This window comes from Lygodium microphyllum, chromosome 11 (genome assembly GCF_053477565.2).
Source record: "Lygodium microphyllum isolate KBCC chromosome 11, Lygodium_microphyllum_v1.1.10, whole genome shotgun sequence".
NCBI lineage: Eukaryota > Viridiplantae > Streptophyta > Polypodiopsida > Schizaeales > Lygodiaceae > Lygodium > Lygodium microphyllum.
Window position 1 is genome coordinate 96,277,091 of NC_141145.1, and position 15,379 is coordinate 96,292,469.

Sequence of the window (15,379 nt, forward strand, 5' to 3'; positions counted from 1 at the left end):
GAAGGCCATAGAAAAGAGACAAGTGTCAAGACACTTGTCACACAAGTTTCCAAGTGTCCCACCACTTGTCACATCTCATGGCATGTGGCTGGACACTTGTCTTGTGCTACTCCACTTTCCCCTTTTGTACTAGCTCTTCCCTCTCCTATAAATAAGAGCTTATTTTTCTTCATTTAACATCATTTTTCTTTGCTGTAAACTCATGGACCCAAAGAATCATGAAGTTTGTTTCGTTTTCTAACATTAAGTGGCTATTTGAATAGCCACGTCCAGCTCCAATGAAAACTAGGAAAGAGAGACAACCATTTAATAACTCATAGGGGTAGAACTCACAGACAGGGCACCTCTTAGCAGCGCCAAGAGTAGGCAAGTAGCGGAATCAATTGAACCGCTTCGTCTCAGCGCGCCACAGATAGTTAGAAACTGGCCCCATCCATCCCCAGCATCATCCCCCACTTCTCCATTATCAAATTCCTCCATATTCCCTCTTCTATCACTGCTGTTTTACAGGACAACAAGCCTTAAATTCATTACAACACCTCCTTCTAGATCTATTTCTTCCATTTTAGCAACAAGAAGCAAGCCCTATCCATGTACTACTATTCAACGATGGAGAAGGCTAATTTCCCCTTTTTCTTCTCTCATACTATAAAGAAATCACTTCTTATCATTGCATAATAGATAATGCATGTATGTTTGTACATCTTTGCATGATCTTGTGAGAGTGAGAATTCCTTCTCCTCAGTCTCAGGTTGATTGTAACTGAGCTCTTCCCTAAGGGACTTGGGTTGAGCAGAAATACATTCCTTCGGGGGGGGGGGGGGGGGTTGCCCATCTTCAACCCTCAATCTTGTCTCCATTACTTTTACATTTTCATGGCTGTAATTTTGTGAGTAATTTTTATTTTCAGCTTTAAGTGTTCATTCTCTTTTATATTAAATCTTGAAAACAAGCGAATATCATAATTGTTAAGCATACTACGTTGTTTGGGGCGTTTACAGTGGTATTAGAGCTTTGGCTCGGTCCTCACCCCAACACTGGTAGTGCTTACAATTATAAGTTTGTTTGTTTTCAGCCCTAGCATTGAGTGCTTGAGCATTTTTTTTTTCTTAAGAGTCTCAATGGATCAGTCGAGTGCTATCCTTCAAGCCATTCAAAGTCTTAGAGAGAAGACTCAGCAAATTCGTGACCAACTTCTCAAACTAGAAAAAGTTGAGAATCCCAAAGAATTCAAGGAAAAAAGCCCATCTCCTTTAAGGAGACAAAAGCCATACCAATGAAAGGAGCCAATCAAGAAGTCCAACTACTTCTAAGAGGCAGTCCCATTCTACTTCAAGACAAAGAAAGAGATCACGTCGAAGCTTATCCTCTTCTTCAAAGTCATCTGGCGCCTACTCTGATGGACCCTCTTCTAGTAACGAAGAGTCACACCCTTCTCGTGGAAGACCTCATCATCGTCAAAGGCGTCGACATTCTTCACCCTCATCTCCATCTTCATCCCCATTAAGCACTTCATCATCTTCAACCTCAAGATCCGGGCATGGACAAAGGCATAAGAAGAAGAAGAAGACTAAGTCACTATCTCAACTTGAAAAGAAGATCAAGTTTAGTATTCTCAGGGAACTCATTGACCATGCTGAGACATGGGAAATGGAGCACAATGGCAACAAATCATTCCAAAAGAATGATAAGAAGAGAGTAGCTGATGATGAGGAGTATTCAGCCCCAAATGAAGGACAAAAACAACAGCAAAAGCAGCCATCAAATCAAAAGAAGATGAAGCCCTATGCACCTCCTAATGCTCCTCAATTTTGCTCCAATCTATACCCACAAGCAAAGCAACATTTCGAAGAAGAAAAGCAACACTTCATGAAAGAAGGGAAGTGCTTTAAATGTGGACAAACAGGCCACATAGCGAAGCAATGTCCAAACAAGGGACAAAGCAAGGTTTCTGACAACAAGCCTAAGTCGCCAGTGAAAATCAATGCTATCAGTGATGTAGTTGCAAACACAACTCACGCTCCAGAGATGCGCAAATTATGAAAAGCTTGGGGACAATTGCAATGTAAGCAAGCACTATTCTTGATAGATCTTGGGGCGAATGAAAATATCATTTCCTTGCAATTAGCTAAAGAGCTTGGATTAAAGAATGAAGAGATGGACACTCGCCAAGCTTTAAATGCTGATGAAGGTGACACAGTGAAGACTGTGACACCCTACATTGGCAAGCTCAAGTTTCAAATTCAAGGCTATAGTGACGAAGATACCTTCTGTATTGGAGACCTTGATGGTTGCGATGTGATTCTTGGCATGCCCTGGAATCATAGAGTAGATTCCACCATCTTCTCTCAGGAAAAGAAGGTAGAACTCACCAACAAAGGCAAGAAGTATGAGATCCAAGCTGGAGTTTCTGGAGACACCATACCTATGGTAAGCCATATGCAAGTCTCTAGAGCAATTAAGGATTGTGTTTAATGTTGTTTGCTTTATGTCACTGATGTAAAAGATAATATGAATGCTGAAAACCAAGAGTGACTTCAGCTCTTGGAAAAGTATAAAGATTGTTTTTCGGAAGATCTTCCTTATCAGCTTCCCCCAGAAAGGGTAGAAGACCATCATATTGATATTATCCCGGGCAGTTCTCCTCCTAATATAGCACCATACTGTGTGAGCCGTCCTCAACAAGAAGAAATCAGAAAGCAAGTCCAAGACCTACTCAACCGTGGGCTAATTAGGCCAAGTAGCTCACCATTTTGTTCACCGGTTCTTCTTGTTCAAAAGAAAGATGGCACATTCAGGACGTGCATTGATTATCGAGCCCTCAACAAAATCACTGTGAAGAATCGGTTTTCTATTCCCAGAATTGACGACATTTTGGATCGTCTAGGAGGCTCAAAGGTTTTCAGCTACATTGATCTAAAGAGTGGTTATCATCAAATTAGGGTAATACCACAAGATGTACACAAAACTGCTTTCCGCACTTCATATGGTCTTTATGAATTCTTGGTGGTTCCTTTTGGATTAACCAATGCACCAGCCACCTTTAATCGAATGATGGAGTGCATCTTTAGAGAGCATCGACAATATGTCGGTACTTTCTTTGATGATATTCTTGTCTTTAGCAAGAATGAAGAGGAGCATCATCAACACTTGGAAATCGTTCTACAATTACTTCAACAAAATCGACTCTTGGTAAATGGTAAAAAGAGCAAATTTTTCATGCATAAAATAAATTACCTTGGGCATGTCATCTCTTCTGAAGGGATTCAGATGGATCCTGAAAAGATTGGGATAATCCAAGAATGGCCTCATCTTCATGATGTACATGAGGTGCGATCGTTTCTTGGCTTATGCTCTTATTACCACCGCTTCATCAAGCATTTTTCACATATGGCTTCTCCACTTCATGACCTTACAAAGAAGAAGATCTCTTTCCAATGGAAGGAAAAAGAGAAGGCAGCCTTCACAAGGCTGAAAACAGCTCTTACTTCTGGACCTGTTCTTATCATTCCAGATCTGGTAAAACCATTTGTGGTGGAAGCAGATGCTTGCCGTGATTGTATTGGTGCAGTGCTAAATCAAGAAGGCCATGTCGTAGCCTTTGAAAGCCGTCGTCTAAATGATGTGGAGAAAAGGTATGACATTTATGAAAAGGAGCTCTTAGCAGTGGTTTATGCTTTAAAGATATGGAAACATTATCTTTTAGGCAATGAATTTCTTATTAAAACTGATCATCAAAGCTTGAAGTATTTCAAGACTCAAAAGCATTTGCAGGAGAAACATGCAAGATGGAAAAATTTCTTGTCTATGTTCCATTTTCAAATTATGTACACTCCAGGGAAACAAAATGTAGTTGCTGATGCACTTTCTAGAGTGCCTCACATTGCAACTATTACAGTGGCTCATCATGAAGATTTTCAAACGATGAAGAATACTTATGATGAAGATACTGATTTTGCAGCAATTTGGTCAAATTTACAGCAAGGAGGTTCTCATCCAAATTATCGGTTACCTTCTCATGAACAATCGCCTTTGTGTCACTCTTCCTATTTGACAAAAGGTGCTTAAAGAAAGTCATGAACCCCCTTATGAAGGGCATAGAGGGAGGGCAGCCACTCTAAGTGCAATTGAGCGCTACTTTTATTGGCCAACATTACGAAGAGATACACATAACTTCATTGAGGCTTGTCTGGTATGCCAAAAATCCAAATATGATAGGCAGAAGATTCGAGGATTGTTGCAACCTCTTCCAGTGCCCAAAGATCCATGGGAATCTATCACAATGGATTTCATCTCAGGTATTCCAAGAACACCTCAAGGTCATGATATGATTTGGGTCATAATTGATAGACTCAGCAAACAATCACATTTTATTCCATGTCATAAAACATTGAAATCTGCACAAGCTGCAAGACTTTTCATTCAACATATCTTCAGATTACATGGTATGCCTTCTGAGATCATTTCAGATAGAGACTCCAAATTCACAACTTTTGGCGTGCTTTATTTGAGAATTTGGGAACCACTTTAAAGTTCTCCTCAGCTTTTCATCCTCAAACTGACGGCCAAACAGAGGTGATGAATCTCACTCTTTTGGATATGTTGAAAGCTTATGTTAGTGAACATAAGTCACAATGGGAGAAATATCTTCCATTATTGGAGTTTGCTTACAACAATACAGTGCACTCATCCACAGGGAAAGCTCCAAATGAAATAGTACAGGGTAAAGTGATTCCTCCTCCAATTATTCGCACTAAAGATAAGATTTTTGCTGCTGATGAGTTTGCTTCAGATTTAAAAACCGCAATGGATCAAGTTAGAGCCACTATCAAAGTTGCCCAAGAGCGACAAAAGAAGCAAGTAGATAAATGAAGAAGACCTTTGGCTTTTGAAAAAGGTCAATATGTCTTGCTAAAGTTTGATAAAAGCAGGCTCAAACAAGGTTCTGGTCAAAATTCATCTTTTCCAAAGCTCTCCAGTAGATACTTTGGACCCTTCAAAGTGATTGAGAAAATAAATGAAGTTTCTTATCGACTTGAGCTTCCTACTCATTGGAAAATACACAATGCTTTTCATGTAAGTTTGCTAAAACCTTACATAGGACCAGAACCAAAGGAACCCATTACTGAAGATCCCCCAGAAGTTGAAGAAACAGAGCAACTCTTGGAACCTGAAAAGATTTTGTTTCTCAAGGATCGAACCACGAGAAGTGGACTTGTGACACGAAAATTCTTACTAAAATTCAAGAATCTACCCACAACAGATGCATAGTGGGTAGATGAAAAATTCATGAAGAATTACCCAAATATTCTTTAGCCATATCAAGAAGCTTTTCAGCTGAGGACAACTGAATAAAAGCCAGAGGACTGTCACAACTCTATAGAAACAGAATTTGTATCCTTTTTCATTAATTTGTCTATATAATGATTTATTAAATTTATTTCCTTTGCACTAATTAGATATAAAGAAAAGTGCATTAGAGCTGGCCATTGATGAGTGGTCACAGGTTATGGTGGACCCATGCGATGGGTTAGAGAAAAGATAGTTCACACTTCCACCTATATGGCCCGATCGGGCGCCTGTGACCAGAACTCACGTATATCAGGGTTAGACTTGCACACAGAAAAGATTGATGCCTTGAAGTGTGGGCTAGATCCACCAGAACAGATAGTTACAATCAACAAGATGGCATGATCATGAAATGCTTGTATAATGTGCATGTGTGGGCTGAAAGCTTGAAATGCACATTTCTTTGCATAGGAAAGTCACATGAAGATTCAGATACCGTTTTTGCGATGTACACGGAAAAAGCTTTCATATGACACCTATATTGGAGGGGTCCCTAAATTTTAGGAGATCCCTAAATTTTAGGAGGTTCCTAAATTTTAGGACCCTCGAATTAGCCTAAAAATGCTAGTCCTAAAAAATAGGGATGTCATTCTAAAAATAGTAAGTTCTGTACTCTGACTGTGCTTACTAAATTTGGTTGATTCTATTCTTGACAGTATTCAACCCAAAAAGGAAGGCCATAGAAAAGAGACAAGTGTCAAGACACTTGTCACACAAGTTTCCAAGTGTCCCATCACTTGTCACATCTCATGACATGTGGCTGGACACTTGTCTTGTGCTACTCCACTTTCCCCTTTTATACTAGCTCTTCCCTCTCCTATAAATAAGAGCTCGTTTTTCTTCATTCAACATCATTTTTCTTTGCTGTAAACTCATGTATAGCACCCACAGATAGCCAGAAACTGGCCCCATCCCTCCCCATCATCATCCCCCACTTCTCCATTATCAAATTCCTCCATATTCTCTCTTCTATCACTGCTGTTTTACAGGACAGCAAGCTTGTAAATTCATTACAACACCTCCTTCTCGAGCTCTTTCTTCGATTTTAGCAACAAGAAGCAAGCCCTATCCATATACTACTATTCAACGATGGAGAAGGCTGATTTCCCCTTTTTCTTCTCTCATACTGTAAAGAAATCAGTTCTTATCATTGCATAATAGATAATGCATGTATGTTTGTACATCTTTGCATGATCTTGTGAGAGTGAGAATTACTTCTCCTCACTCTCATGTTGATTGTAACTGAGCTCTTCCCTAAGGGACTTGGGTTGAGTAGAAATACATTCCTTTGGGGGGGAGGGGGGGGGGTTGCCCATCTTCAACCCTCAATCTTGTCTCCATTACTTTTACATTTTCATGGCTGTAATTTTGTGAGTAATTTTCATTTTCAGCTTTAAGTGTTCATTCTCTTTTATATTAAATCTCGAAAACAAGCGAATATCATAATTGTTAAGCATACTACGTTGTTCGGGGCGTTTACAGTACCTTTCTTGGGTAAAGTGACCAAGATACGGGGATTAGATATTTGCTTGGAAGCAAAGGACCAATCAGTAAATTGAAATAACATATTTACTGCTAGTAGCACTTAAGGTTTTGGTTAAGTTGGGTTAATAGGGTACGGCCCTAACCCAAGGATACAAGGGTTAACAGTCAAACTCTTGGGGATCTTGCCAAATCGCAATTGATCCCAGATCGAGTGATGGATACATTCGCAAAGAAGGATTTGCTCCTTAGCAGTTGGACAAAAAGAACGACCAATGGAAATGATTGTGCTTGTAACAGTTTTAAGAGCACTATTTGCTTTGTTTGCTCAAAGAATTAAAGGATGAAAAGATATCTAATGCTTCAGGTTGAAGGCTTGAAGGGAGAGGCAGCTTCAGTTACCCCCGATTGCCTGCCTGACCCTAACCAAGGGGGTTGTTAACCGCGCCAAGAAGGTGGACCGAACCTGCCGCGAGAGGTCTCTCCGTTGAGCGCTACTTGAAGCAGGAGGACGCTTGGGTGCCAGAGGGGGCTCTGGCTGTAAATCCCTCGCCTTTCAGGCCCTGCACAAGAGGCCAACGTGACTAAGGATTGGATCCTGAGGCCCGCATACTAGTCTACGGGCAAAATCTTGGATTAGTAATCCTTGTGATGTCATTCGGGCCGACGAATACTCCTGCTACCTTTAACAGGTTAATGCAGGATATCTTTAGGCCCTATCTTGATGACTTCGTACTCGTCTTTTTTAATGATACCCTAGTCTACTCAAAATAGGGAAAGGATCATGAACCCCAGCTTCGCATTGTCCTTGAAACAATGAGAGCACACAAGCTTTATGCCAAGAAGAAGAAGTGTACATTTTTCAAGCAACAGATTGAATATATGGGATTGATTGTATCAACAGAACGAATTTTAGTAGATCTAGCAGAGACGTTCTGGAATGGCCAACACCAACTTCTATCAAAGAAATATGTAGTTTTCTTGGGTTGACAGGATGGTACAGAATTTTCATCAAAGATTATACTTTGATTGCATCACCTCTGACTGATCTACTAAAGAAGCAAGTAGCAATTGTATGGTCACTGAACAAACCAGCTTTGACAAACTAAAGCAAAGCTTAGTATCAGCACCCATCCTGAAACTTCTTGATCTTAGTAATGAGTTTGAAGTGGTAACTGATGCTAGCGCACTTGCTTTAGGATGTGTACTTATGCAAGAAGGTCATCTCGTAGCATATTCTTCAAGAAAATTGAAGAGCCATGAAAGGAATTATGCTACCCATGAGTTGGAGCTATTGGCTGTCATCCATGCTCTCAAACTTTGGAGACATTACTTGCTAGGTAACAAATTTTCCTTAGTAACGGACCACAAGAGTCTTAAATGGATTTTCACTCAGAATGAGCTCAATATGAGGCAACATTGATGGATCGAAGTACTGGAAGAATACGATTTTGAAATCAAATATAGGCTTGGAAAAGAGAATGTGGTTGCCGATGCACTCATTCACAAGGCATTTCTAAATTCTCTCATTTTGCAAGATCCATCAACAGCAAGGTCTCTAACCACAAAGGTATCAATGCCAAACAACCCAATTCTTGAGCTAGCAAAAGAAGGGGCGTGTCATGACCTAGTCTATTAGAAAATGCTAAGGGAGATCCCCATCAAGGATTAGGACCCGAAGCTAAAGATGAAGTATCAAGAATTCTCCATCAGTAGTGGGCTTGTCTACTTTAGGACAATATTATGTATCCCTGCAAGCCAAACTCTCAAGCAGAAGATACTATGGGAAGCCCATGACTCCCCTTTCTCAGGACATCCTGGGTATGCCAAGACCCTTAATGCGATCAGAAAGAGCTATTATTGGAAAGGCTCAAGGGAGACGTACTCAAATATGTCACGGAATGTTTGTCTTGTCAATGCATCAAGACAGAACATGTTAAAATGCCTGGGAAATTACAACCACTTGACATTTCCCAAATAAAATGGGAATTCATTAGTATGGACTTCATTGTTGGCTTACCCCAAGTTCAAGGAGGATATAACTCTATTATGGTTGTAGTAGATATGCTCACCAAGGTCCCACATCTCATCCCTGTCAAGATGAACTATAAAGCTTCAGACATTGCAAGATTATACATCAAGGAAATATTCAAGCTTCATGGGTTACCCAGAAGAATCATTAGTGATCGTGACTCTCTTTTAACATCACACTTCTGGAGGGCTATCTTTGAGGCTATTGGAACTCAACTTTGTTTCAGTACAGCTTACCATTCCCAAACTGATGGTGGTCAAAGAGAATGAGTCAATCAAGTCATTGAAGATATGCTTAGGGCATACTACTGTCGTGAACCCAAAAAATGGATTCAGTACTTACCACTGGTTGAGTTTGCCTACAATGCTTCTTACCAACAAAGTATTCAGATGACCCCTTTCCAAGCATTGTATGGGCATGATTGTCGTACCCCGTTGAACTTCACGGATTCAACTTTGAGGGTAGAAGCTTCAAGATAGATGCTAGAAGACATGGATGATGAAATCAAATAAATAAGACAAGACATTCAAGCTGCCAAGGATAGAAAGAAGGCTTGCGCTGACTTGAAACGGCAAGATAGATCCTTCGTTGAAGGTGATATGGTCTTCATCCGTGTACGCCCTAAAAAGAGTTCACTATCCTTGGGAGAGTACAAGAAGCTAAGTCCCAGGTATTGTGGACCTTATAAGATCACCAAGTGCCTAGGGCCTAATGCTTACAGACTACAGCCGCCCGCAACCCTAAAGATTCATAATGTATTCCATGTTAGCCGATTGAAAAAGTATCTACCTAATCCAAATCATGTACTTGATGATCAGAAAATTGTAATGTCTAGCCAAGGAGTCCTTGAGCTATGACCTGATAGAATCCTAGATGTTAGGGAGAGGCAATTGAGATCAAGGACCTTGAGAGAATACCTCATCCAGTGGAAAGATTATCCAGAAGAAGATGCCACCTGGATGGACGAAAATACTCTCAACCAACAATACCCCCAGGTCTTCTCGAGATGAGGACATCTCGATTCCTCTAAGGGGGAGAGGATGTAATATTCCCCCGTGCCTCCCTCCCATGAGAACCCCCCCTAAAAATTTGTAAGGGGGAGAGGATGTAATATTCCCCCGTGCCTCCCGCCCATGACAACCCCCCTAAAAATTTGTAATTTTAAAATAACTTTTTTAATCTCCCTCTCTCTCCCCCTACCGTCTGCATGGCGAGGAGAGAGAGACAGAGAGTGAGTAAAGAGAGAGGGGGGGGATGCATCCCCCCTAGGTGGAGGGTGGCGGCCATTGAATGTCCATCTCCCCCCCACCATATAAGGAAGGCCCCCCCCTGTCGTCGACAGGCAAGAGGCCCACCCTCGTCGTTTTGCACAGCGCCCCCCTCCCTTGCCACTGGAGAAGCAGCCCCCTCCCTTGTTGCCTTACATGCCCCCCCCCCCTCATGGGATGAAACAAAACCCCCCTCCCCCCCCCCCCCCCCGGCCCGTGATGAGAGAGAGAGAGAGAGAGAGAGAGAGAGAGAGAGAGAGAGAGAGAGAGAGAGAGAGAGAGAGAGAAGAGAGAAGAAGAAGAAGAAGAAGAAGAAGAAGAAGAAGAAGAAGAAGAAGAAGAGGAGGGAGAGAGAGAAGAAGAAGAAGAAGAAGAAGAAGAAGAAGAAGAAGAAGAAGAAGAAGAAGAGAGAGAGAGAAGGAGAAGAAGATAAGAAGAAGAAGAAGAGGGAGAGAAGGAAGGAGAAGAAGAGAAAAAGAGGAAGAAGAAGAAGAAGAGAGAGAGAGGAGGAGAAGAAGAAGAAGAAGAAGAAGAAGAAGAGAGAGGGAGAGAGAAAGAGAGAGAGGGAGAGAGAGAGAGAGAGAGAGAGAGAGAGAGAGAGAAGCTTCTGGAAGATTCTTCTTCCCCCTCCTTAAAGTGAGGTCACACACCCCTCTTGGTATGTATGAAAATATGCCCTCCCCCCTTCAATCTCTTCCTGCACTCAAGATAGGCGGCGAGAATCTTGCATAGGAGAGTGCGAGAACTCTATATCACTCGTACACGCGTCTTCAAGTATGGCCCCGAGGCATAGTTCCACAAAGATGGCCAGAAACCCTGCAAGTGTGGATGGAGATTCGAAACAAGGTGGCACTGCAACCACAAATGGTTCATCAGGCATCAATACCACGGGAATCATAGCATCACTCCAAACCCAGGTTGCTCTATTATTAAATCGTAGGTTATAATCATCACGGGGAAAAATCATATTCACATGCATCACATTAATTGCATGTTTGATAATTTCCTAGGTATGAACATAGTTGTGATGCATGTAACAAGCAAGATAATTTTTGTTGTAAGATGATATCATAATAGGTGAGATTGACTAGATAATTGCATCGTAAATTACCAAAAACACCTTGCAATAAATTTTACATAAAGTGCATTGTCCTTGCACAAGTTCTTGCTTAAAATGCATTTCAAAGGACATTGAAAGAAACAAAAGTGCATCTCCGTATCGCAAGAAGGATTCTAAGGTACATGTAATAATCTGCATAAAAGATTAAAGTGTAGCTAGATTCATACAATGATCACATAAAGTTAGATCATTCAAGAAGGTTATAGATCATGTAAATAGTTACATAGAGGATAATGTTAGGATTGCATGCATAGAAAGTACCTTTGCATGTTTGGCTTAAAATAACCTATGGATTATATCAAAATTATAAGCATTGAAATGAAGGCATGGCATTACGTTGCGTGCATTAAAGTTGTGGAAAAATTCAACGTTGTTTGTAAATTACCAAATGGAATTGAGATCCATGAATCCCATGTCAAGTCCTTGGTGACTTAAAGAGGGATAGGTAAAAGCTTAAGTGCCTATGAACATTATTAAGATGGCTTAAGAAGATTATACTTAAGACAGAGTAGAAACAGTTCTAAATAGAACCATCTTGACCAACCATGGTCAAAGGGATAGACAATCTTGATCAATTAAGATCAAAGATAAAGGTACATAGGTACTTCAAGGGATCTAGGAGATAACCAGCAAGTTGACCAACCAAGGACAACAGGGTTGTCCATGATCTATCTTACAAGGAGACCTAAGGTGAGGATAATTAGGGTCGGTAGGGTATAAACCCTAACTGGAAGATAAAGGGGAAACAAGCAACCTAGCTTACCAAGCCCTTGGAATCTTGCCAAGTCGCGAACGATCCAGGATCGAATGCTGGGAGCATTCAGGAAGAAGGAATGCTGGGAGCATTTGGGAAGAAGGAATCACATCTTAGTAGTTGGTCATACTAACTGTAATATATTAAATATTGAAAATTCATGGGAAATTTTTTTATTCTTTCTCCCGTCGGCAACGGTCAAGCTGGAAGGGGGGAAGGGAATAGAAGAGCCAGCAAGCTCCTCGTTGGAGCTTGCTTGGCCTCACAGCCATGCTGCGTGACACGTTAGGAGAGGGAGGATCCCCCTCCCTCCCCTATTTTAACAGACGAGGGCTGCTGTGATGAAGGAGGGGTTGACGGAGGGCCAAAGACTTTGGAGAAGAGACATCGTACGCCATCGTTGCAGAGAGGGAGAGAGTGAGCCTCTCCCATTGACTCGTGAGGGTGCGATCTACCCGCTGCCAGTCCTCCCAGCATCGTCGCCTGCAGCCCGCAGGCCTCACCACCTCACAAAAGTGCCGCCAGACCGTGGCCAACATGGCGTTGAATTTCCCTCCTGCCACATATGAAGCAATAGAAGATTCTGAAGAGAAGCTTCTAAGGGGGCTAGATAAGCCCCCTTTCACCCCCCTTGTTGTTGCCTCATCAAATCCTTTTCCCCCCAAGTTTAAAATCCTCCTAAGCCCCATTTCAACCCCCGTGTCCAAAAATCTCCCAAGGCCCCCTTCTTATGCCACCCCCCCCGGTTTTAATCCTCTTAAGGCCCTTTCACCCCCCTTCTTGTGTTTTTTTAAAAAACCCTTCCCCCCCCCCGCCTTGTGTTTAATCCATTAAACCCCCATCCCTTGGCTTCGGGATCACCCTCACCCTCCGTGTTTTATAAACCTTTAGCCTTTTTTTTTTCCTGGATGTTGGAACCCCCGTATCCAAACCTTTAAGTCCCTTTTCCCTTGCATGTTGGAACCCCCATGTCTAAACCCTTAAGCCCCCCTTTCCGTGACATATTGAAAACCCCCCCGTGTGTAAAATCCCTTATCTCCCTTCCCTTGTGACATATTGAAGACCCCCCCTCGTGTTTAAAGCTCATAAGGCCTTTTCCTCCTTAGCCTTCCCATACTTCCCATGGGCTTTGAAAACCCTGTTCTTTAACCACCTATAAGCCTTTTTCCTTGGGCTTTATAAGTCTCTTTTCCCTCAAAAGTACTAAGGCCTTAAAAGGTCTTATTACCCCTCCTCGTGGCTAAGCCCCTTAGTCGTTCCTTGCCCTTTTCAAAATACCCTTGGGACTTTGGTTTTTCCGCCCACTCGAAAAAGAGAAGAAGAGTGTTGAAGTGCAAGGGAGCGATGGTGGAATTCCAAGGAGGAGTTGTAAAGCTGCTTCCACGTCCGAAAAACTACAATTGTGATGCCTCCTAAGAAAGTCCAAGGCGTAACCGCAGGAGGGTCATCTCCGGGCATCCATGTGGATATCTCACCCCAAGCCCAGGTTTTCCTTCCTAATTATTATTTGATATTGTTATAATTCAATCTTGCAAGGTTAATTGATAGAAATAGGATATATTTTTGTCCTAGATGCTCACGACGAAGGAACTTAGTCGTTAATACTTTTAATGAAACATGCAAAATAAAGAAAGAATAAAAGCATTTCTAGCAAATAGCTTATGCATTGAAATGAATTAAGAGATTAGATTATTATCCATTGAAATAGTATACTTCGATTAGGCCTAGAAGTATAAACTGCATCTCGCACTTTTAATCCATATCCTCTTTGCAACAAATCATCATGGAAAGTGCAAGCATAAAATGATTCTTATGATGCATAGACTCTAGGAAAATGTTGTTTGTCAATAGCATAAATTATTAAGAAAAGGTTGCTTGTTTAGCATGAATTTTGTTCAAAAAGTGTAGAAGATTATTTGGAATTAACCTAACCTCAAATCGATAAAGTTTAGGATTGAAAAATCAATTTATGCATAGACAACGAATCATGTGGAAGTAATCTCGAAATTATCTTCTAGAGTTAATCAAATTGACATAAACTTAAAACACCTATGCTGCGAAATACTCGTTGGGAATGAGTTAATTTCCAAGAAACGCCTATACCTTAAATACTTGCCCACATTCCCTGAATGTAGGGACAGTGAATTGTAATCGTAAAAGGAACTAGGGTTTGTCCCTGATAATCTTACAAAGATGAAGCTTGGAAACCCTAGGTCTAACGACCTCAGCTTAAAGAACTTGAAACAAATTGTTTCGCGACTCCATTGTTTCGTAGTTCTATGCAATGCTTGCGTAGCAAATACGGAGTCATATGCTCTTGTGATTGGATCACAAGAGAATGGCCAAAGTCTCGCAATGGGGTGGGCGGATCCTTACGCAAGTTATCTTGCAAGAGGATGAATACTTTAGTATCCTTCTTGAGTAAGGAAGATTGTTTAGAAACTAAAGACCAGCCAATAGACTGAAGTAACCAATGAGCTCAAGGTTTGACCAAGTTGGGTTAATAGGGTATGCCCTAACCCAGGATATAGGGGATCTTGCCAAGTTGCAAGTCATCCCGGATCGAGTGCTGGACACATTCGAAAGGAAGGATTCATTCCTTAGCAGTTTGCCAACAAAAACGATCAATGGAAATGTTTGTGCTTACTATAGATTTTAGAGCACTGTTTGGCTTTGTTGGTCAATGAATTAAAAGATAAATGGATATCTATACTTCCGGTTGAAGTCTTGAAGGGAGAGGCAGCTTCAATTACCCCCGACTACCTGCCTGACCCTAACCAAGGGGATTGTTGACCGCAGAACCCCCCATGAGAGGTCTCTCCATTGAGCGCTACTTGGAGCAGGAGGACACTTGGGTGTGAGGGGGGGCTCTAACCGTAAATCCCTCGCCTTCCGGGCCCTGCACAAGAGGCTAATGTGACTCGGGATTAGATCTCGAGGCCTGCATACTAGTCTACGAGCGGAAACTTGGATTAGTGATCCCTGGGGATTGCTGGATAGCCTTCGGGCGGATTGTGGATAAGCCTACGGGCTGGACTCTTTGTATTTCAAAGATAAATATGATAACCTATTAATAAGGAACTTGTCTGATATTGTTTTTCTATGTCAAGTGATAAGATTACGTGAAAGGACCAGTGCCTAATGGGTTAATTAAAGAAGTTGGTTGTTACATGTCCAACTAATGTGTTAGGTAATTAAATAACAAAACAACCCAAGGAAAGTGCGAAGGATGGGCCATAGGTCCGTTCTACGGATGGGTGGTCCGGATTGGCCGTGAACTTTTCTCAAATCGCGATGGATAGCAGGAGGATTGCCAAAGAACATGAACAACAAAAGCGTTGACCTAGAGTTATGATTAAACCCGATTTACGATG